This window comes from Marmota monax, unplaced genomic scaffold (genome assembly GCF_021218885.2).
Source record: "Marmota monax isolate L192 unplaced genomic scaffold, Marmota_monax_Labrador192_F-V1.1 WCK01_AAM20220418_F8-fsc00078, whole genome shotgun sequence".
NCBI lineage: Eukaryota > Metazoa > Chordata > Mammalia > Rodentia > Sciuridae > Marmota > Marmota monax.
Window position 1 is genome coordinate 2,551,336 of NW_026694865.1, and position 23,761 is coordinate 2,575,096.

At 35.5% G+C, this 23,761-nt stretch overlaps 1 protein-coding gene across 6 annotated transcripts in view; it reads right to left on the reverse strand.

Annotated features, from left to right (window-relative positions):
• Glce (glucuronic acid epimerase) overlaps window positions 1-23,761 on the reverse strand; it is a 123,747-nt gene that overhangs the window by 58,505 nt on the left and 41,481 nt on the right. For 2 of the 6 annotated variants that reach the window (XM_046426609.2, XM_046426607.2), the window contains exon 2: window positions 15,694-15,786. The exons of the other annotated variants lie outside the window; for them this stretch is intronic. The gene's annotated coding sequence lies outside the window, so the exon portion shown is untranslated. The remainder of the gene's footprint in view (window positions 1-15,693; window positions 15,787-23,761) is intronic. 6 annotated transcript variants of the gene reach the window in all.

Consider the following 23,761-nt stretch of genomic DNA (forward strand, 5'->3'; position numbering starts at 1 on the left):
CAGCTAACAGAGTTTTGGGGAATACAGAACAAGCAATGCCATTACTAAAACACCTGGCTTATGAGCAAGCGAATCGTTGGTGCAGAGATATCATTAGACCATGGAAACATGAAGATTTAAACACATATATTAAATTATGTAGAGACATTAATGAACAAGAGCAAGTTGTGGCAGCTGCAGTAAAACAGGCTTTAGATGCCAGAGACATTAATGAACAAGGGCAAATTGTGGCAGCTGCAGTAAAACAGGCTTTAGATGCCAGGCCAAGAACATGCTACAATTGTGAACAAACAGGACATTTTAAAAGGAATTGCCCCATTGGAGGAGGGTTTAACAAAACTGGGTATCAAAGGAGTAGAATACCAGGTATTTGCCCACGATGCCGTAGAGGGAGACATTGGGCTAATGAATGCCGTTCTCAAACCACCATAGAGGGTACTCCATTATCAAAAAACGAACAAGGACCAGGTGTTTATCCACGATATCGTGGAGAAAGTCATCGGGCTCCATTGCCAAAAAATGGACAGGGGGGCCCAATGCTCCGGGGCCCCAAACCACAAATATACGGAGCACTGGAGGAACCCAGCAACCCCATCAGGGTAGTACCCAGGACACATTGTCCATCAGATCCCTCATCAGACAAACCAGAGGGAGCGCAGGGTTGGACATCTGCGCCTCCGCCAGAGCAGTACTAACTCCAGAGATGGGAGTTCAAATCATTCCCACAGGGGTGAAAGGACCTCTTCCCAAAGGAACAGTAGGCTTATTATTGGGACGCAGCTCTTCTACTCTAAAAGGACTTATGATAAGTCCTGGGGTAATTGATCCCGATTATGAAGGTGAAATAAAAATTATAGCCAGTTCTCCAAAGGGTATATCAGTAATTTCACCAGGAGATAGAACAGCACACTTACTAATAATACCCAGCCTACATGATAAATTTTCCAGTCGTACTGTAGAAAGAGGCTCCAAGGGATTAGGCTCCACAGGTGTAGATTGGGCTATGCTTTCTTTAAATTTAGATTCTCGCCCCATGCTAAAACTAAATATTCAAGGACATGAATTTAATGGGCTACTGGATACAGGTGCAGAACTTAGCATCATCTCTCGTCAAGAATGGCCAAAACATTGGCCATTACAACAAGCCACTAAAACTCTTCGAGGCCTAGGAGTGGCAACTGATCCCCATAGAAGTGCAATGGTATTAGATTGGAAGGATCCTGAAGGATGTGAAGGAACTATACAGCCATATGTATTGGATCATCTTCCTATAAATTTATGGGGACAAGATGTCCTAGATCAATTAGGTTTGACATTAACAAATAACATCAACCAAAATGCACCCACTATTATGACTAGACAAGGTTTTAGGAAAGGAAAAAGATTAGAAAAACAAGAACAAGGTATAGCAGCACCAATACAAATAGATCAAGGAACAGACAGACATGGGTTGGATTTTCAGAAAGGGCCACTGAGACAATAAAAATTACTTGGAAATCAGAAAGACCAGTATGGGTTCCTCAGTGGCCCCTGACTAAAGAAAAGATACAAGCAGCCCATGACCTGGTCAAACAACAATTAGCGGAAGGACATATACAACCTTCTGTATCTCCCCATAATACTCCCATTTTTGTCATCAAAAAGAAATCTGGTAAATGGAGATTATTGCAAGATTTAAGAGCCATTAATAATGAGATGGTTATTATGGGACCTGCTCAATCAGGGATTCCTCAATTGTCTGCTTTGCCAAAAACCTGGTATGTTTTAGTTATAGATATTAAAGATTGTTTTTTTTTCAATTCCAATTCATCCTGAGGATAGTCCACGTTTTGCATTTACTATCCCTGCACTGAATCATGAAGGTCCTGATCAGAGATATGAATGGAAAGTACTCCCTCAAGGGATGGCTAACAGCCCAACTATGTGTCAAATTTATGTTAACAAAGTAATCCAGCCACTTAGAAATCAAAATCCTGAACTACAAATATTTCACTATATGGATGATGTATTATTAGCACACAAAGATAAAAACACATTGCTAGAATATTATGCCACACTTACAAACTTATTAAAAAATTATAATATAGAGATAGCAATAGATAAAGTACAACTAAATTTTCCAATTAATTATTTAGGAGTTCTATTATCCTCAACCATGGTCCGTCCACCAAAATTTCAAATACGAGTAGATCAACTCAAATCGCTTAATGACTTTCAAAAGTTATTAGGAGACATAAATTGGATAAGGCCTTATTTAGGTATACCAACAAGAGAGTTGGGACCTTTATTTGATATCCTAAAAGGTCCATCAGATCCAAATTCACCCCGAATGTTAACGCCTGAAGCAAGAAAGGCATTAAAAATCATTGAAACATATATGGAAAATATGCATTTGGATAGAACTGATATAAGTTTGCCTTTATTTATTGTACTACCAACAAAAAATATTCCTACAGGAGTATTTTGGCAAGAAGGTCCATTATTATGGTACATTTATCTTATTCTCCTAACACTATTCTTACTAGGTATCCTGAGGCTGTAGGACAATTAATACTCAAAGGAATAAAAGCAGCAAAGGGAGTGTTTGGAATTTCTCCCAATAAAATTATTACTCCATATACAATGGCTCAAATTGATGAGTTAGCTAATGAGTTAAATACTTGGGCAATAATCATGTGTAAATCTAATGTTTCATTTGATAACCACTTACCAACTAATCCTTTGTTGTCTTTTTGGTCTTCGCATCCTGTAGTTTTTCCAAAAATGACAAGAAAAACACCTATCATGAATGCTCCAAATATATTCACTGATGGGCCAAATAATGGTACAGCAGCAGAAGTTACCCCTAATCAAACCTTCACATTTTTAGTACCCAAAAAATCAGCTCAAAAGTTGGAGCTTAATGCAGTATTACAAGCTTTTATGATGTTTAAAGATTCTGTATTTATTTTCCGATAGTCAGTATATAGTTAATGCTATAGTATCCCTTGAAGATGCTGGTAGGATTTCCCCTTCTTCTACTGTTTTCTCTTTGCTTTCCACTATACAAAGTCTAATCTGGGACAGAAAAGATCCATTCTTTATAGGACATATCAGGGCACATACAGGATTGCCTGGAGCCCTTAGTTTGGGCAATGATTTAGCAGATAAAACTACACATGACATACATATTTTCTCTACACTAGAAGAAGCTATAAATTTTCATAAAAAGTTCCATGTCAATGCTAATACTTTACAAAAGCGTTTTAAAATAACTAAGGAACAAGCTAGACAAATAATAAAACAATGTCAAAATTGTGTGACCTTTTTACCACAAGTTAATCTTGGAGTCAATCCTAGAGGATTGATACCTAACCATATTTGGCAGATGGACGTCACACACTTGCCAGAATTTGGAAAATTAAAATATTTGCATGTTACAGTTGATACTTCTTCTGGATTTTTGATGGGCTCCCTTCATGCCGGAGAAAAAACTAAAGATGTTATAGCTCACTGCTTACAAAATTTTGCCACTGTGGGTGTTCCAAAACAGTTAAAAACAGATAATGCCCCTGGTTATACTTCTACCTCTTTTAAACAATTTTGCTCAACATTTGGCATTACTCATATAACAGGAATCCCATACAATCCACAGGGACAAGGCATAGTTGAAAGAGCTCATCAAACTATTAAAATGTACTTATTAAAGCAAAAAGAAGGAATTGGGAAGGGGTATATATTCCCCAAAGATAAACTTAAAATAACCCTTTTTACTCTAAACTTTTTAAATTTGGATTCATCAGGACTTAGTGCTGCGGAAAGGCATATGTGTCCAAAAAATGTGCATAAGCCCAAGGTACTTTGGAAGGATATTCTAACAGGACAATGGAAAGGTCCTGACCCAGTAATTGTCTGGAGTCGAGGGTCTGTTTGTGTGTTTCCACAGGGAGAACGGCAGCCGATTTGGATTCCAGAGAGATTAACCAAGGTCCTGACCCAGTGATTGTCTGGAGTCGGGGGTCTGTTTATGTGTTTCCACAGGGAGAATGGCAGCCGATTTGGATTCCAGAAAGATTAACTAAAGCGATTTCTACAGACCAAAAAGAAGATGATTTGGCTCAAATCCATAACAACTGATATCCAAAACTCCAGTTTGGCTATTGTTACATCTGCAACAGAACCAGGATGCTTTTTTCAATATCTATTTTATTATTGCCCTTTGCCATATCATGAAGTTCTATTTTGTTTTTTGAGCTCATACAGACCTAGGTTAATGTTTTGCTGATCAGTTCTATTTTTTGACTATAGAGTTTTTAAACATTGCAATGGAGATTTCACCTGTAAAAAGTTATAAGGCCTTTACTATAATGTTATGTGTTGTATGTATTATATTATGTGTGCACACTTGTGTTTTGTGTTATATGTTTGAATGTATGTATGTCCACATATCATATATGATAAGCACTCATGATAAAATGGATCCAAATATTTTTTTTCACGTGATTTATATGGTTTAATTTAAATTGGGTAAACAACTGTTGAGGATTGTTTTAATATGTAAACAAAAAAGAAGGTTAACAGATCTGTTTGTTTACTTTCACCTTTCCTCTTCATTATATTTAATAATTCTCTTAAAGATAATGTAAATTGTTAAGAAAATTGTTTTCTTTTAGTGCCTTCTGTAATGTTACATAATTTTTTCTTTAGCCATTATTGCCAGAATTCCTATCTTCATCCCAGTGCTGGTGAAGACAATGTAAATTGTTAAGAAAATTGTTTTCTTTTAGTGCCTTCTGTAATGTTACATAATTTTTTCTTTAGCCATTATTGCCAGAATTCCTATCTTCATCCCAGTGCTGGTGAAGTCAAAGATAAAACCAATCTACAGCTTCTGCAATAGCCATCACTGAACTGCTTGCAGAACTTGCCTGGACACATTGTGAGCTCACCTGTATGCATTGTGAACTATCTGTTGGTGTAGCGACTTGTGGTAGTGTTGGGGTATTTTTGCTGATGATGTCATTGGTGGTACAATTTTTCCAAAAGGAGCCGTCAATTGGCTTGGTGTATCTTCCTCCCTTCTGCTTGTCATGATCGTCCAGCTAAAATTTGGGGGCCAACAGAGGTGAGGCAAAGAACCTCACCCCCCCGCTGGTACAAAGACCTCTCCACAGGTGTGGCTGTATACTGGACCGGTAGTCAGTGACGGGTAAGATCCAATTGCAATGGTACCAACCTAAGGACCATATGTACTATTGGACAACCTAAGGCAGGCACGGTCCCTAAGCCACATGCTTGTTGTTTAAACAGAGAGGGGGAGATGTTGAGAGCCACAGCCGAAGGGGCCCCAGCAAACTTCCAGCTGCCAGCAAACTTCCAGCTGCCGGCTGATGATTGGCTCACAGTGGCCCCAGCAACATCTAGCTGATTGGCTCCTCGGCCCCAGCAACATCTAGCTGATTGGCTCCTCTGCGGTGATGCTCATTGGGCTGTTTCCCTGCCCTTTCAGACCACGGAGCTGCTCATTGGGGGACTTTTTTGGCTCCGCCCACGTGACCCAGCCAATCGGCCTCAAGAGCAGGAGGATTGTGGGAGGTGGAGAGAAGCTTGTGTGGGAGAGAGAGGCTTGTGGAAAGCCGGCGGTGGCAGTTGAGGCTCTGAGGGTTTTTCCTGAAAGGCTGTTTTGTTTGGCGTGTGTGGTTCTAAAAATAAAGTTAGTTTCTTTTGACAAGTGGCTCCTGATTGTGCCCAGCCAGACTGCAACAAAAAGTGTAAAATAATACAGAAAAATCAATAAAACAAAATCTGGCTCATTAAAAAAAAAAAAAAAATCAACACCAGTCTTCCTTGCAAGACTGACAAAAACAAAACGAGGAAATCTTATTGCAAACCCCACAAACATTTAAATGATAATAAGGGTATACTATGAACAATTCTATGCACACAAATTTAACAACTTAGATTAAATGAATCAATTCCCTGAAATCACAAAGTACCAATACTCATTCAGGATATAAGCTGCATAATTTCATAACTATTGACTAAATGGAATCTGCATAGTTTCATAATTATTGAATAAATAGATTCTATAGGTAAAAACCTTTTTTAAAAAAAATGGAAACAACCAGGTGCATGTGGTTTCATTTAACTGTCCAAATATTTTAAAAAGAAGTAACATTAGACTGATAAGATTGGTATGGAAGAAAGACAACTATTTGCAAATGATATTATACAGAAAATTTCAAGGAATACAAATATACACACAACCTACTAGAACTAATAAATAACTTTATTAAGGTCAAAGAATATAAGGTCAACATCAACCACATTTCTACACATTAGCAATTGGAACCCCAAATTTCAAAATTATACTATTCAAAATAGCTCTATAAAAACGAACACTTAGATGTATAAATATAATAATACATACACATGATCTACATGCTAAAAACTACAAAATCTTGATGAAATAAGTCAAAGAATACCAAATATATAGAAGGAAATACTGTGTTCATTAGACTGGAAAACTCAATTCAGTAAAAAGAAGTTTATTTTCCCCAAACTGGTCTACAGATGTAATACAACTACAATCTAAATTCCAGATTTTTTTGTAGTTATATTAGAAGCTGATTTTAAAGTTAATATAAAAAAGCAAAAGACCTAGAGTAACCAAAACCATTTAAAAGAAAATAAAATTGAAGAAATTATACTATTTAATTTTAAGGACTTCAGCTCACTTACCAAGACAATGTGGTATTGGTAATGGTAAAGACATACCAATCAATGAAATAGAGTAGAATGTCCACAAACAGATATCCATAAACATGGCCAACTGACTTTGTTTTGTTTTGGTACCAGAAGACTGAACTCAGAGGTACTTGACCACTGGGCCACATCCCCAGCTCTATTTTGTATTTTATTTAGAGACAAGGTCTCACTGAGTTGTTTAGTGCCTCGCTTTTGCTGAGGCTGGCTTTGAACTAGCAATCCTCCTACCTCAGCCTCCTGAGCTGCTGGGATTACAAGCCTGTGACACTGTGCCTGGCCCAAATGAATTTTGATAAAGGTGCAAGGGACAGTCTTTTGACAAATGGTGTTGGAACAACTGAGTATCTAAATGCAAAGAGAAAAGGAAAACTTGACCTAAACTTCTCACATTATACAAAAGTTAACTCAAAATGAATCATAAATCAAAATGTAAAATATGAAACACACACAAAGAGATGACAAAATCCTTGTGATCTGGAACTAGGCATAAACCACAATCCATATAATAAAAAGTAATAAGTTGACTTTACTAAAATTAAAAACTTTTGCTTTGGCATGATATCTTTATGATAAATAAACTGCAGACAGGGGTAATATTTGTAAATCACATGTAAAATAAAGAACTTGCCAGAATACCAAAATAAGAAAAAAATTTAAGTATGAGCAAAAGCTCATGGATTAGAATAACTACATTTTAAATAAAATACCAAAAACCTGGCAATACCAAAGGCTACCAAGGATGCAGAGCAATAGAAACTATCATTCATTTCTAGTGAGAATGAAAAATGGCACAACTCCTTTCAAAAACAGTTTGGCACTTTCTTATAAAGTTAAAGTACACACTTACTCTATTACCCAGCAACTGAATTTCTAGCTATTTACTCAAGAGAACTAATAACTTATATTCACCAAAAAATCTGTACATGAATTCTTTTTTTTTTAAGAGAGAGAGAGAGAGAATTTTTTTAATATTTATTTTTTAGTTACCAGTGGACACAACATCCTTATTGGTATGTGCTGCTGAGGATCGAACCCAGGCCGCACACATGCATGCCAGTCGAGTGCACTGCCGCTTGAGCCACATCCCCAGCCCATGTACATGAATTCTTAATGATGCTTTATTCATAAGCATCAAAAACTGAAGCAGTCCAAATGTTCTTCAATGTGTGAATAAATAAACTGTGGTATACTGATACAACAGAACCTCATACAGGAATAAAAAGAAATGAACTATTTGATTCCTGAAACATGGATAAATCTTAAATGTATTTTGCTAAGTGAAGGAAAACCAAGATATGATTACATTCGTATGACACTCTATAGGAAAAGAAATGAGATTAGTGGTTGTCAGGGGTTGGAAGAGAGAGGAGCAACTGACTACAAAGAGGATATGCTGGGGAAATTTTAGTGTAATGAAATTTGTATGGTCTGTGTATGACCCTATGCATTTGTCAAAACACATAACTATGTAACAAAAAGACAGAACTTTAATAAATGCAAATGTTTTAAAAAATCAATTTACCAAAAAAAAAAAAAAAAAAGTCAACTAAGATGTTGGTGGAGTTTCAAAACAAACTGCAGTCTGTGACAAATGAATTTTAACTATATTATAAATTAAAACCTCACTGAAGAGGTTAGGGCACATTTATTTCACGTTGTTAAAGATTCTGATTTGCTTTACTAGAATGGAACAAATAAGTAAATGGATGATGGAAACTGAGTTTCTCACTTTTCAAGAGGAAAGTTACAGATAATCAAGATGGAGAAGCCTAGAATGAATGCTTTGGTACTGGGTTTCAAATCACACACATGAATTTGGGTGGAAACAAACAATTATACATGTGTATAGATATATAGGCTAGCATACTTCACACCTGTATCTCCTAGCTGTGTCTCCTGAGAAGGTCTAGAAACAGTGATATTTCAATAGCAATAAGCCTACCCAGCATCCAGAAACTGGTTTCTTAACACAATTCTCCGATACAAGGAATCTGTATATCTTTGGGGAAATAGTCATTCTAGTAGTTTTAGCATTAAGAAAATATACAATAGTCTGTATTATTTTGTAGTGCCAGAAATCAAGTAAGTATGAAAAAAAGAACATTTGACATTTGAATGTGAGAGAGAAACTAACACTAGAACAATTTTAACAAAATAAGCAACATACTCATTGACTTATGATGAGCGTTACATACCCACAAAATCAACATACGTTAAAAATATCCTAGGTTAAAATGCATTTAATACAAGTAACTTACTGAACATTCAAGCTGATCTTAGCCTACCTTAAATGTGCTCAGAACACTTAGATTAGCATTCAACTGGGCAACTTCTTTTAACACAAAACCTATTTTATTTTTAAAATAAATATATATGTATAATATGTGTGTGTATTCAGCTGCAGATAGGCACAACATTTTATTTATTTATTTATTTATTTATTTAATGTGGTGCTGAGGATCAAACCCAGTGCCTTACACATGCGAGGCAAGCACTCTTACCACTGAGCCACAGCCCCAAAAACCTATTTAATAATGAAGTATTGAGTACCTCATATATATTTTGTTGCATGCATATACTGAAAATGGAAAAGCAGAAAAGTTGTATAGGTATACATCTGCACCATAATAAAGTTGAAAAATTTGTAAGTCAAACCATCATAAATGGGATACTCTGTATTAGAATAAAATAAACCAATGTAATGAGTACATGTAGTGACATAAGTGATTAAATAAATAAATGGAAGAGAAGGAACAAAAGTTTCCTTATAGGATTCCTAATAAGGTATATAGATACATTCTACCCATAATATAAAACTTAATATCCTACCTCTTAAACGTGGGCTGAAATTAGAAACTCATTTCCAAAGAATAGAATACAGAAAGACAAATTTGCAGAGGAGAAACCAGGCAAATACTATCTTACCAAGTGATGTTGTCATCACATATTCCCTAAAAAGATGGGAGGAGAAGTACACTTTACTTCTCTGCTATTATTCTTTAAAATCCATAACTGGAGTGTAAATATAAGAAAAACAAATGCAAATTGCAGAACATTTTACAAAATACTTAACTTATACTCAAAACTATCAACGTCATGAAAAACAAGGAAAGACTGAGAAACTGTTGGCAACTAAGGAGATAAGACAAATGCAGTGTGGAATCCTGGCTTGGATCCCAGAACAAAAGGAGGGTAATGGGAAATCTGGTGAAATCTGAGTTTGGAATTTGGAGTTTGGTAAATGTTAAGGTACCAATGTTGGTTTCTTGCTTTTTGATAAACGCCCTTGGTTTTGTAAAAATGTTGACTTTAGGGGATGATGTATGAGGAACGTAATGCAATTCTCTTTATATTTGTATTATCTTTATAACTATTCTATCAATTTAAAATTGCTCCAAAATAAAAAATTTGTTATTATTGAAAAATGGGCAAAAGTCTTGAACAGACCCTTCACCAAAAAGGATATAGTTTGTATGGAAGAAAAAAAGAATTTAGGAAAATGTGAATTATAAACATTATTAGATAGCAATATAAAATCAATTAGAACAGTTCAAATTAAAAAGAATGACCATACTAAGTGCTGACAAAAATGCAGAACAAGAAGAACACTTACTTATGATAGTAATACAAAATGCTATGGTTATCTATTTATTTAGCAGTACTGGGAACTGAACCCAGGGCCTTGCACATACTACTCAAACACTCTACCACAGAGTAACTTCCTAACCCTTTTTAAATTTTTAAATAGGGTCTCACTAAGTTTTCCAGGTTGACCTTAAACTTCCAGTCCTTCTGCCTCAGGTTCCTGAAAAGCTGGGATTATAAGTGTGCATTGTCACATCCAGCTGGCATAGTCATTTTAGAAAACAGGGTAGCAGTCTTTTACAAAGTTAAATATATACATTTACCACATGACCCAGCAAACCCATCCCTGTGTATTTTCATCCAAGAGAAAAGAAAATTCATATTTAGCCAAAATCCTGTACATAAATGTTTATAGCAGCTCTATTCAGAAAAGTTAAAAACTGGACACAACCCAAATACTCTTTAATTAATGAACAAATAAACTGTGGTGCCATACAACTAAACACTACTCATCAATAAAAAAGGAATGAAATATGAATATACAAAATAACTTACAATAATCCTAAATAGCATTATGCTCAGTAAATGCATACATAACAGTTTCAAATGGCTCATACTATATAATTCCATTTAACGGCCATTTCTGAAAAGGCAAAAGTGAAGAGTGGCTGCCAGGAATTGGGAGTCAAGGGGAGGGTATGACCACATAGGGAGAGAGCTCGAAAGAGTTTTTGGAACTAATGGTACTGTTCTGCATATGGACTGTGATGGTAGTTAAATAATTCTATATACCTGATGAAATGTATTAACTATACATAGGTAAAGCCAGTTTTACTGCATGTTCATTTAAATTTTTTTTCCTGATAATTAAAAAGCCTTTCTTTAAGTCATCAAGGCTTTTCTAGGATATTTAGTTTGGATTTTACAGTCTTTAAAAATCCTCTTGTTTATTCTGCCTACTTTTAAGAGACAGCAACTGACAAAGTTTCTTAGCTCAGTCTTGACACATAAAATCATTAGGAATCAATAGAGGAAATGTTATTTCTTCTAGGCAGTGTATCCCTGCAAAGGATTCTAATCAGCCAACAACCATAATTCCACTAATCGAAGAGTAAATCCTGACATCTGCTTAATAACATCATAAAAGAACCTTCATTAAATATTTTTGTTAAAGAATAATGATTTGGGGGCAGGGGTTGTGGCTCAGCAGCAGAGCGCTCGCCTACATGGGTGAGGCCTTGGGTTTGATCCTCAGCACCACATAAAAATAAATAAATTAATTAAAGATATTGTATCCAACTACAACTAAAAAATAAATATTAAAAAAAAGAATTACTTACAGTCCATATAGAATGCAGTGAGGGATATGATTAATTCAATGTATAGACAGCATTCTGAAAATTTATCTCCATTTTTATTATTAGAAAAAAGACAGTTACTTATTTGGGTAAATAGGAAACAAGGAAGCAAGTATATAAGCCAGAAAACATAATACTTCAGAAGGAATATTCTTCTAAAAGAGTTTATTTATCTTACCTTAACTAATATAGTAATACTATAAATTTCCAATGTACCATTATGCTATATATACATGTGGTCACAAAAAATCCATGTATTACAGTAATTAATTTAAATAAAAGTATGTACTAAGATAATAACTCTCCTGAACATTTTTTAAAAAGCCAGCTCACAAGTATTCTAATTTAAAATGGAAGACAAAAAGCCTCTGTAAGGAACAATTTTTGCCTGAAGGCCTTTTGTTCTTTTAATATTACATTCAATTAGAAGTGAAATGGTCTGCTTCAAGAATTTAGGTTTATTTTCCCCAGAAACAGATTTTGGGGAAAAAATTACTTAGATCTGGTATCATATTATTTCTAACTGAAGCTATTTGTGGTATTATCTATAATAGTTCACTAAGGTCAGTTTAGTTTCAATATCCATTAAAAAGAACACCTACTGCAAATCTATATGCTTATTGCTTCATAAAATTTTCTCAGTAGAGTTCAATTTATCAAACAAAGGCTGCTTTAATAACCCAAGTCTGACTTCCAATGATGTATGTACCTGTCCACATTTTTTAGTAAAATAGTAAATTCCATCTGTCTCTCTGTGACACTGAATATATTTAAGTAATTCCTATATTTTAATGTTAATAAACATGGAAGGTTCTCCCTCCTTTTCAAAAGAATCAAGAATACCTCAATTATTTTCTTTTCTTCCTTTCTTTTGGTTTTTTGGCATAGGCTCCATGAAACTGAAAGGGTAAAGTTTCTAAGCTGCTTCTAAACTGCAAAGCCTGAGTTAAAATGTAAAAGACCAGGCATTGTAAAGTTCCTAAGCTGCAAGGCCTGAGTTAAAAAGTGAAGGACTAGGTATTGTTAAGTTCCTCTGCTACACCCAGAAATTCCTGAGGCAGTTAAGACAACGCCCTACTGGCCATTTAGTTGATTAATAGCCTAGGGCCCTGTGCCATCTTGCACGTAGGCATCCCAGGCCTAAACCAATCAGTTTGAATGTAACCCCTCTTTAGGAATGACCTATCACTCCAGCCTGACCTGTTCCCGCCAATGAATGAACTAATCATGTTTAGGAATTGTTGTTTGATTTTCCCGCGGTGTATGATGATTTGTTAAAGGAGACTGTGATATATGTAAAGTCCCCGCCCTCCCCAAGAAGTGTACTTAAGCATTGTTCAACCCCGGCTCTGGGCTCTGGGCTGCTCTCCCTTCTTGAGTGAGCACAGAGCCCCAGTGCGCTGGAATGGATCCCCAATAAATAAATCCCCTTCTGCAATTGCATGAGTCAGTCTCTTGGTGGTCTCTTCCTCCGATGCTTCGCCGGACCCTTACAAAACAAGGTTCTTTTTTTGCCTTTAATGCCTACAATAACACCTGGCACACAAAAAGTATTCAAATATGTGTTAATTAACAAATGTTTATTGAGATAATATAACATGCTAGGCACTGTTTTATATGCCGGGGATATAACAACAATAAGACAAGACAAAATCTTCTGCTATCGTGTGCTTACTATGGGTAAATAAATTAAATATGCTTAGTCCAGAGACAAAAAAAAAAAAACGAGGGAAGAGGAAGACAAACCTAGCAGCTTTCAAAGATAATACAGGGCAATTAAATGAAAGGCTGATCCCAAAAGCCTAAAGGATGGACAATGAATTGAGATTACTGGGTAAATACTTTCAGCTCAGCATGAGACTTTTAGTCAGGATTAGGGGGAAACAAACAGAAACAACCAAAAGCCATGAGCACTCTGTCATCTCAGTCATTATTACTGCACCATTCACCAATATACTTCCAGTTCTCTTGAAATGTTCCATTTTTGAGAATTTTTACCTATGGACTAAATCCAATTAAATGCTACACTTTCCAGACACTGAGATGCCAAAAAAAAAAAACCCAAAAAACAAAAAACAAACCCCCAAACCAAAATGAAACCCAAGAGCTAAAAGAAAAACACAAAACAAAACAAAAAAACTCAGAAATCGGCAATGCATAGTAACATTTTAAGATTACAGTGCATAAACCACCTACCTCTGCAAAACTTAAGTAGCTGTCACTTCCTTCACTCAAGTTAATATCATTCTAACAATGACAAAAAAGCCATCTCTACTTAAGCAAATCAAATTAACTTTTCATCTATTATTCTAAAGGTTCTTTCAGAAATAAAGTTTCAACTATTTGTTTATAGTTACAAAGAGTTAGAATGATATGAATTTATAATTAATGTTAAAGTGGCAAAGAATCAAGAAGGGACTTGAGATAGAAAGCTTGGTATTTGTTGTAATTATGAAGACATTCTAAAGGCCCCATATAACATTATACTTTGTAGTCCAAACTTAGGTTAGGAATATTTTTAGCCACTTACTAATGTTTTTGATTAAAAGTTCTGTGCTGACCAAGTTTGAAATTAATGCCTTTGTAGGTTATTCTTAAGTATTATACATCTATGCATATTCCAATACATCATTACTGAAGTGATAATGAAAATCATATATAATGTAAAATTGTAACTTTGACTATAACTGAAAAAACTAAGACTGTCTTTAGAAATCTTTGAACAATCGTCAAGAATCTTAAGGTTTTTCCATAAAAAGTAGATAGCTCAACACACAGTGGGAGCACACACAGAAGTGTATATGAGGAAGGAAGAACTTCTAAGAATAGTAAGCAAGATAGTAAATTTCTTCCATTATTTCAAAATTCGATCTAGAGAAAAGCTAAATTAAGAAGTTTAATAATTAAAATGTTTCTTAGGTAGCAATTCTTCACTATAGTGAATACTGGTTAAAAGCAACTGCTGATTTTTTTTTTTTTTTTTAAGTAGGGTAATTGTTTTCTAGCTGTTGAATCTAGGGGGAAAAGCAAAATTTTGCCAACTTATAGATTATAGCATTTGCAGAGTTGCGTTTAGCACTTTAGACTCTTTACTAAGAGAAGCAAGATGAAGTTCAGGAATCATGTCTTGCCTTGTTTACCACGATAGCTCTAGTGCCTACTACAATGCAGCAAGCACTCAAAAACCATATGTTGAATAAATTAAGGCTTTCAATAGCTATGTAAATACTGACAACTGACTCCAGTGACCAATTCCTCTCCTCACACCTTTGATAGGTGTATTAACGGCCCTCCAATACTGTCTCTGTCTTTATACCCTGGAGCCTAGATTAAGTTAACATGGCAAAGGGGACTTTTCAGTCAAAAACCTTGAGATGGGGAAGTGTACCCTGTATTATCCAGGTGAGTCCAATTTTAACATATGGGGAAGAAGACAGAAAGTGGGACAGAGAGGGGAAAAGGAAAATGGAAGCCCTAGAAGGCTGGCAACAAGCTAAGGAATGTGGTTGGATTCTAGGAGCTGGGAAGGCCCTCATCTGACAGCTAGTAAAGTAACTGGGATCTCAGTGCTGGAACCTCAAGGAATTGAATTCTACCCCAAACTGGAATAAACAAGGAAAATGACCCTGCCCTATAGCTACCAGAAAAAACATAGCCCTGCTGAAATGTTTATTTCAGCCCAGTAAAACCTGTGTTGTTCTACTGACTTACAGAACTATTAAAAATTAAAAAAAAAAAAAAAAAAAAATCTGTTGTTTAAGCTACTAAATTTGCAGTGATTTTTGATGGCAGCAACACAAAACTAATAACCCTCTACCACCTCTACTATAGCAATCCAAATATATAGTTTGTCATAACCCCAACACTGCTTAAATAAAAGATGTAAAATTCGGAGATGTTTCAATCTGATATTAATCACCTTTTCTTAACTCTTCTACTTCATACTCCCACATTTGACCTTATGTAGAAAAGATCGTGTTTAAAGGAACAAAATGTCACTTACCAATCATGAATTAGTATTTCTTATCAGCACTCTGCCAAACAGTATATGACAGCACCACAGAAGGGTTACGATCAAATTGCAAATTTCACATTCCTTGCGGCATGCAGTACCAAGGATGGAAACAGAAAAATGTTATTAGAAAGTCCTGTGTGACGGCTGGGGTTGTGGCTCAGTGGTAGAGCACTCACCTTGCACATGTGAGGCACTGGGTTCGATCCACAGCACCACATAAACATAAATAAAGGTATTGTGTCCATCTACAACCAAAAAATTTTTTTTAAAAAAAAAGTTCTGAATCAAATTCTGGTTAACTTACTTTCAAAGAAATAGCCTTTTGTTTTAAAATCTGGAACCATTTCTTTTGCCTCTTTATATTTATACACTTGTTCTAAAATATTAAAAACAACGCCATAAACAATCTGTTTAACAGTAATTAGAATTTTATCTAGTTAAAACAACAGCAGATCATGCCACAACACAGATGGCAGAAGACATTCTCCCTGCCTGATCAGTGTCAAAAAACTATTCTCCTATTTCATGATTAAGAAGAAATTTGTTGCAGGCTATCTTACTTACAAAACACAAAACCAGCAAAAAAAAAAAAGGGCTTTATTAAGAAAGCCTCTGTGCCACAAAAATTGTGGGTTGTTTCTCAATGTAAAGATTTTTCTTTGTACCCTGATAAAAACCTAGCCAAACATGTGATTAAAGAATGAGAATGGACATAAGTCGGTCCTATTGATTTCAATTCCTTAAGCACAGTAATTTCCTGTGGTGGTAAGGTGTACACCAGAGTCACCTCAGGATCACTTAAAAATCTGTGTCCAAAGTCAATTAAACCTGAATGTTTCAGAATGAAACAGCATAAGCATTTTTAAAGATCCCTAAGCAATTTTAGTACGGTTTATTACTGGCAATTTGGTATCGTATAGGGCACTGAATAAATCAGGAGGCTTGGGATCTGGCACTAACTCTGCCACCAGCAAGTTTGGGTACCTCTCTGGGTAGCTATTTCTTCATCTGGAAAGTGGTACGTTGGACAAGTTATTTCTAATATCTAATGAATTATGAGTCTAGGATAGATTCTTTAGTTCTTAAGACTGAATTACTTCAACTATACAAAGAAAAAAAAATAAACAAGAACCAAACAAAACAAAATCTTGAAATCCATGATGTAATGGTTATTCCTGCCTATTATTATTATTACAAAGAAAAGTATTTTATAGTAAAGCATCAAATTCAGCTATACCTTGATTACAGATATTCTTATATATCTTTACGTCCATCTTCATTCAAGTCAAAATGGTATATATGTTGGGAACTACTGGAAGCTTGACTTATGTAAAAATATAACTATTTATTGAAGTCCTGTTAAAATATACTACATATATTATGATTTTAATAACACTCCTGGTCTTGTTTAGCTCTTAAAGATATAAAACTATTTTAAACTTTTATTAATATTAACAATTTTATAAAAGGAAATTATTAACAAAACTAGGAACATGAGTTCAAAGAATCCCTGAGTAGCAAATTACTGTTTGACAGTCTCAAACTGAATTCTTACCCTTGCCCAGCCCTCTTACAGACATATGCTACCAGTAATGAGGGTGCTTAACAAAATGGTTAATTTATTCAACAAGTTAAGCATCTTATAGTACCAGGGTTGAGGACTGGATGGCAGACTTCAAAGATGCCCCCTAATAATCCCTGCCACCTAGTATTCACACACTTATGTAATCCCATCTTCCTCTAAGTGTGGGCTAGACCTAGTAACTTGCTTATGAAGAATAAAATATGGCAAAAGTGATGGGATGTCACTTCTGTGATTAGGTTATAGGCTGTGATGTCTTTCCTGCCACTCTATGCTGACATTCTTTCTTTTACTCTTGCTTGTTCTGATGAAGTCAGCTACGCTGCTATAAGGTACTCCATAGGCCCATGTGGCAAGAACCAGAGGGAGGTCTATGACCAACAGCCTGAGAGGAAATGGAACCTATTGACACGTGAGTGGGCTAAAAAGTGGGTTTTTCTACAGCAAGGTTTTGGATGACACTGCAGGCCTATTTCAACATATTGATGGGAGCCTTATAAGAGCCCCATTTAAGCTGCCCCTAGATTCCTAATCTAACCTCTTAGACAAGTATTTTTTTTTTGAGCTGTTACATTTTGGAGTAACTTGTTATACAGCAATAACTAACTAATTAACAGGCATATAGTGATGAGTAAAAACACTGTACTCAAGGAAATAATAGTTGAGTATCAAGTTGGATTAAGGTTATCAACAATCTAGTAATAGACATGTAATAATGTGCTTTAGATGCCAGGATAGTAGTATACATTTGAAAGGTACATGGGGCAGCAGGGTTCACGTATGGAGGGAAAAGATGATTATTCATCTTTTGACTTCAAAGGTGTACAAGCATTTCAGGTAGTCTAAGAGGTCTACATTAATGTACATAATGTGACTGTAGCCATATTGGATAGCAGTAAACTCTCAACCTCCACTAGATTACAGATCAGCCATTTTATTATGAAATAATTTCACTATGGATGAACAGTCCATGTTCAAAGATAGGACCTGAGTAGGGCTAACTCTTCTACCTGTGTACTAGACCCCAATTCCTTCTTACTTATTCAAGGAAATTGCTCCAGTAATTATTTATCTCTATGGTGTTGTCGAATATTCCCTTGGTACTGTATCATTCTTATCCCATAAAATATGGAACAAAAACATTTTAAGACACAATAAGACCCTCTCCTTTAACTCTACATACCACATGTGCATATTTCCCCCTTAATAATAGAACTCAAAGGTAATGTGTGTATGCACCATCTCCACATCTCCCATTTTCTTCTCTTAAACACACATCAACCAGGCTTTGCCACTACATCTGCCAAATTTGCCCAATCTTCTACATTGCTAAATAACCCATTACCAGTTTTCCTCTTTTACAGCAGTTGACCCAGTTACATACATTCTCCTTGAAACTCATGGATCCCACAACATCAAATCTATTGGTTTTCTTTATTTTTTTTAAGATAATAGCCTTTTTATTTTATTTCTATTGGTTCATATTAGTGACATCTAATATTTGGACTCATTTTGACATAATTATAAATGTCCCAGAATAGCCAAAGACACCCTTAGCAAGAAGACTGAAACAGGAGGCATCACAATATCAGACCTTAAACTATACTACAAAGCTACAGTAACAAAAATGGCATGGTAATGGCACCAAAATAGATGTTGACCAATGGTACAGAATAGAAGACACGGAGACAATGCACATAAATACAGTTATCTAATACTTGACAAAGGCACCAAAAACTTGCATTGGAGAAAAGATAGCCTCTTCAACAAATGGTGCTGGGAAACCTAGAAATGCATGTGCGGCAAAATGAAAATAAACCCCTCTCTCTCACCATGCACAAAACTCAACTCAAAGTGGATCAAGGACCTAGGAATTAGACCAGAGACCCTATCTATACCTAATAGAAGAAAAAGTAAGCCCAAATCTTCATCATGTCGGATTAGGCCCCAACTTTCTTAACAAGACTCCTAAAGTGCAAGAAATAAAATCAAGAATCAATAAATGGGATAGATTCAAACTAAAAAATTTCCCAACAAAAGAAATAATCAATGAAGTGAATAGAGAGCCTACATTTGGGGGGGCAAATTTTTACCATATGCACAACAGATAGAGCACCAATCTCCAGGATATATATTAAGAACTTAAAAAACTTAACACCAAAAAACAACCAATAAATGGGTTAAGGAACTAAACAGACAATTCTCATGAAGATGTACAATCAGTCAACAAATATATGAAAAAAATGGTCATCATCTCTAGTAATTAGAGAAATGCAAATCAAAACTACTGTAAGATTTCATCTCACTCCAGTCAGAATGGCAGTTACCGAGAATACAAACAACAATAAGTGTTGGTGAAGATGTGGGGGAAAAGGCACACTCATACACTGCTGGTGGGAATGCATATTAGTGCAAGCAATCTGGAAAGCAGTATGGAGATTCCTTAGAAAACTTTGAATAGAACCACCATTTAACCCAGCTATCCCACTTCTCAGTCTATACCCAAAAAAACTTAAAAACAGCATACTACAGTGATGCCACCACATCAATGTTTATAGCAGCACAATTCACAATAGTTAAACTGTGGAAGCAACCTACATGCCCTTCAACAGATGAATACATAAAGAAACTGGTATATATACACAATGGAATATTACTCAGCATTAAAAGAGAAAAAAGTTATGGCATTTATAGGTAAATGGATGGAGTTGGATAATATCATGCCAAGCAAAGTAAGCCAATCCCAAAAAACCATGAGCCGAATGCTTTCTCTGAAAGTGGATGTTAATACATACTGATGGGGAGGGGAGTCATGGGATGAGTGGAGGAAATTTGGATGGTGCAAAGGGGACGGGGGAGGAGGCATGTGGGAATAGGAAAGATGGTGGAATGAGACAGACATCATTACTCTAAGTACATGTATGATTACACAAATAGTGTGACTCCATGTACAACCAGAGAAGTAAAAACTTGTGCTCCATTTGTGTACAATGAAGAGGTTTCTGCTGTCATGTATAACTGATTAGAATAAAAAATAAAAGCATGAAATATAATTTGCTCCAATTCAGTCCAGTACTTATTCTTACCTTCCCCACCCCTTCCCTTTCCTCTACTCTACTGATCTATTTATTTACATTTGTTATTTTTTAGTTAGTGTCTTGTGAATATACATAATGTTGAGATTCACTATAGTTCATATATGTACATTGGAAAGTTAGGTCAGATTCATTCCACTGTTTTTCCCTTATCCTATCCCTCCTCCCTCTGATCTTTTATTTTAATAGAATCCCCCCCCCCCATTTCTTTCCTGTTCTCTCTCTTTCCCCTCCCTCTCTTCCTCCCTCCCCCCTCTCTCGTCCCCCCTCCCTCTTTAATTTAGACTAGCTTCCACATATCAGACAAAACATTCAATCTTTGACTTTCTGGTCTGGCTTGTTTCACTTAGCATTGTAGTCTCCAGTTCCATCCATTTAATAGCAAATGACATACTTAAATTCTTATTTATGGCTGGGTAATCATCTATTGAGTATATATATCACATTTTCTTTATTCATTCATCTGTTGAAGGGCAACTATGTTTGTTCCATAGTTTGGTTATTCTAAACTGTACTGCTATAAAATTGATGTGGGTGCATCCCTATAGTATACTGATTTTAGATATTTTTGATAAATACCGAGGAATGGGTTAGCTGGGTCATATAGTGGTCCCAGTCTTAGTTTTTTGAGGAATCTCCATACTGTTTTCCAGAGTGGTTGCACTAATTTGCAGTCCTACCAACAACGTATGAGTGTGCCTTTTCCCACATATCCTCACAAATACTTGTTATTATTTGTATTCTTGATTATTGTCATTCTGACTAGAGTGAGATGAAAATTCAATGTGGTTTTCATTTTGATTTCCCTAAATGCCAGAGATGTTGAACATTTGGATTTACTCTTTTGAGAAGTGTCTGTTTAGTTCTTTTACCCATTTATTAATTGGATTATTTGTTTTTATTGGGTTAAGTTTTTTAAGATATATATATATGCTGGATTTTTTGAGTTCTCTCTATATATTCTGGATATTAATACCCCATCTGAGGAGCAGGTGACAAAGATCTTCTCCCATCATGTAGGCTCTCTCTTCATGTTCTTAATTATTTCCTTTGCTGTGCAGAAGCTTTGTAGTATCCTACTTACTGATTTTTAGTTTTATTTCTTGGTTTTTATCTTTTTTCATTTTCCTTTGCTAGTTCCTCATTCTCTACCCTCTAAAGAGTGAGTGCCTTAGAGCTTAGTACTTGGATAGATCTTTTCTCTTCTGTCTGACTCTCCGGTGGTCTCCTCCAGATCAAAGGCTTAGATATCATCTAAAAACTGATGAATCCAAAAATTATTTATAGATAGGTAAATAGCCTCGTCCTCCCTCCATAATGGCCTTCTAATATAGCCAACTATACTTGCTAAACATCTTTTGCTTGGACATTTAATATGCATTTATGTTCAAAATTAAACCCTTGATTGACTTCATTACCCCTACCACCCACAAACCTCCTCCTCTCTCACAGCCTTTCCCCTCTTAGTAAATGGCAATTCTAAGTTTCGAGCTGCTCAGGCCAGAAACCCCAGGTTAGCCTTGTTTTTTGCCCCTCTATTTTAAAAACTGCATCTACCATTTTACCTTTTCCATTGCTACCAGCTCATGTGGATTATTCCAAGGGACTCCTAAATAATCTTTCTGCCTTGAATCTTCAGTTCTCTCACCAAGGATCATGTGGCCACTTTGCTCCAAATTCTCCAATGGTGGCATCTTCTCTCAGATTAAAAGGCAAAGTCCCTACGAAGTTTCATTACTTCTCTGAACTCCTCTCCAACTCTCCTCTCCACACTCTTCAGTCACAGTGGCTTCCTCCTTATTCCTTGACCATGGAACATCCCTGGTATATCAGGTCCTACAAGCTGCTACACTTGTTACACCTTAGAATAGACATGCTATGGGATATCCCTTTAGATCTTCAGGTCAAATTCCATTTTCTCAGGCCTGCTCTCCTCAATCCTCATGTCCCCATGCCTTTCAAACCTCCCATCCCCTTTCCCTCCTTAATGTTTTCTCTCTAGTACTTACTGCTATCTGACATACTATGTATTTCTGTCTCCTTCACAAGAATGTAAGCTCCACAGAAGCAGGAATTCTGTCTGTTTTGTTTACTGTTATATACCTGGCAATAATAGGTATTGTATTAATATCTGTTTAGTGAATGACTGAACCAACCAAAAGGGATTCTCTTGCTGATCTATTTTATTGCAGGAGAATAGTATGAAATATTTTGTTGCCTTTGAAATTATTCAATCATTGTAATTTATGTTCTGATCAATTTAACTTCCTAATTATACTAGGGTTATATTAAGCTAGTTTGCATTCTCCTGAATACATACTAATTAGGAGAGAAAGAGTAGTCCAGAAACATCTTAGACAAGTAGCAACCAAAACTGCTTTTAAAAATATTTTTTCATAGAAAATATAAGATGGAAGGGTCACATGCAACATGTCACAGAATCTACCTGTGAAATATTGTTAAAGTCTAGGAATAGAAGAGATGATAACTACAAATTTCAAATTTTATTAACACAAAATATAAGGCGATTACATAAATTTTTTCATATCTTCAACCTAAGATGATGTTTCCCATTCATTTTTCAATGTAGACATATTTCATTTTATTTCTTCAAAATTATCAGTGATAAAAGAAAAATATATCTAGATGAGAAACTATTTTTATATGGTTAAAAATAAAAAAAAATACTAAGCTGGGCATGGTGGTGCACGCCTATAATCCCAGCAGTTCGGGAGGCTGAGACAGGAGGATTTCGAGTTCAAAGTCAGCATCAGGAAAAGCAAGGTGGTAATAAGCATCTCAGAGAGACCCTGTCTCTAAATTAAAATACAAAATAGAGATGTGGGATGTGGCTCAGTTGTTGAGTGTCCCTGAGTTCAATCCCTGGTACTCCTCAAAAAAACAAACAAAATAAAGATTTTTTTTTTTAAATACTAGATTGAACAGAGGCAAAATATTTCTATAAATATTGTTTTTACATTTGTATTACACTTTACACATTTTCCAAAGTGGTTTCATATCTTTATTATGATCTTCACAATGATGTGCAACAGGCAGGCAAATATTATCACATCCTCCCACACCTCCCACATATTTTACAGATGGAAAAATTTGAATCTTAAAGATATTAATGATTTGTTGAAGGTCACAAAGCTAAACATAGTTCAACTGCAACCATAATTTAAAACATTTTAAATACAAATCTACTGTTTTCTATCACAACATATTACATCATCCAGTGGCTAAAAGAAGGAACAGAGTATGTATATAGATATGTAAACACTTAACTATATTGTTATCTTCCTTTGGAACTGGGGATTTTCACATTTCAATTTACTATAAAAATGCTTTTAGACAGTACAACGTGTTAATATTACTT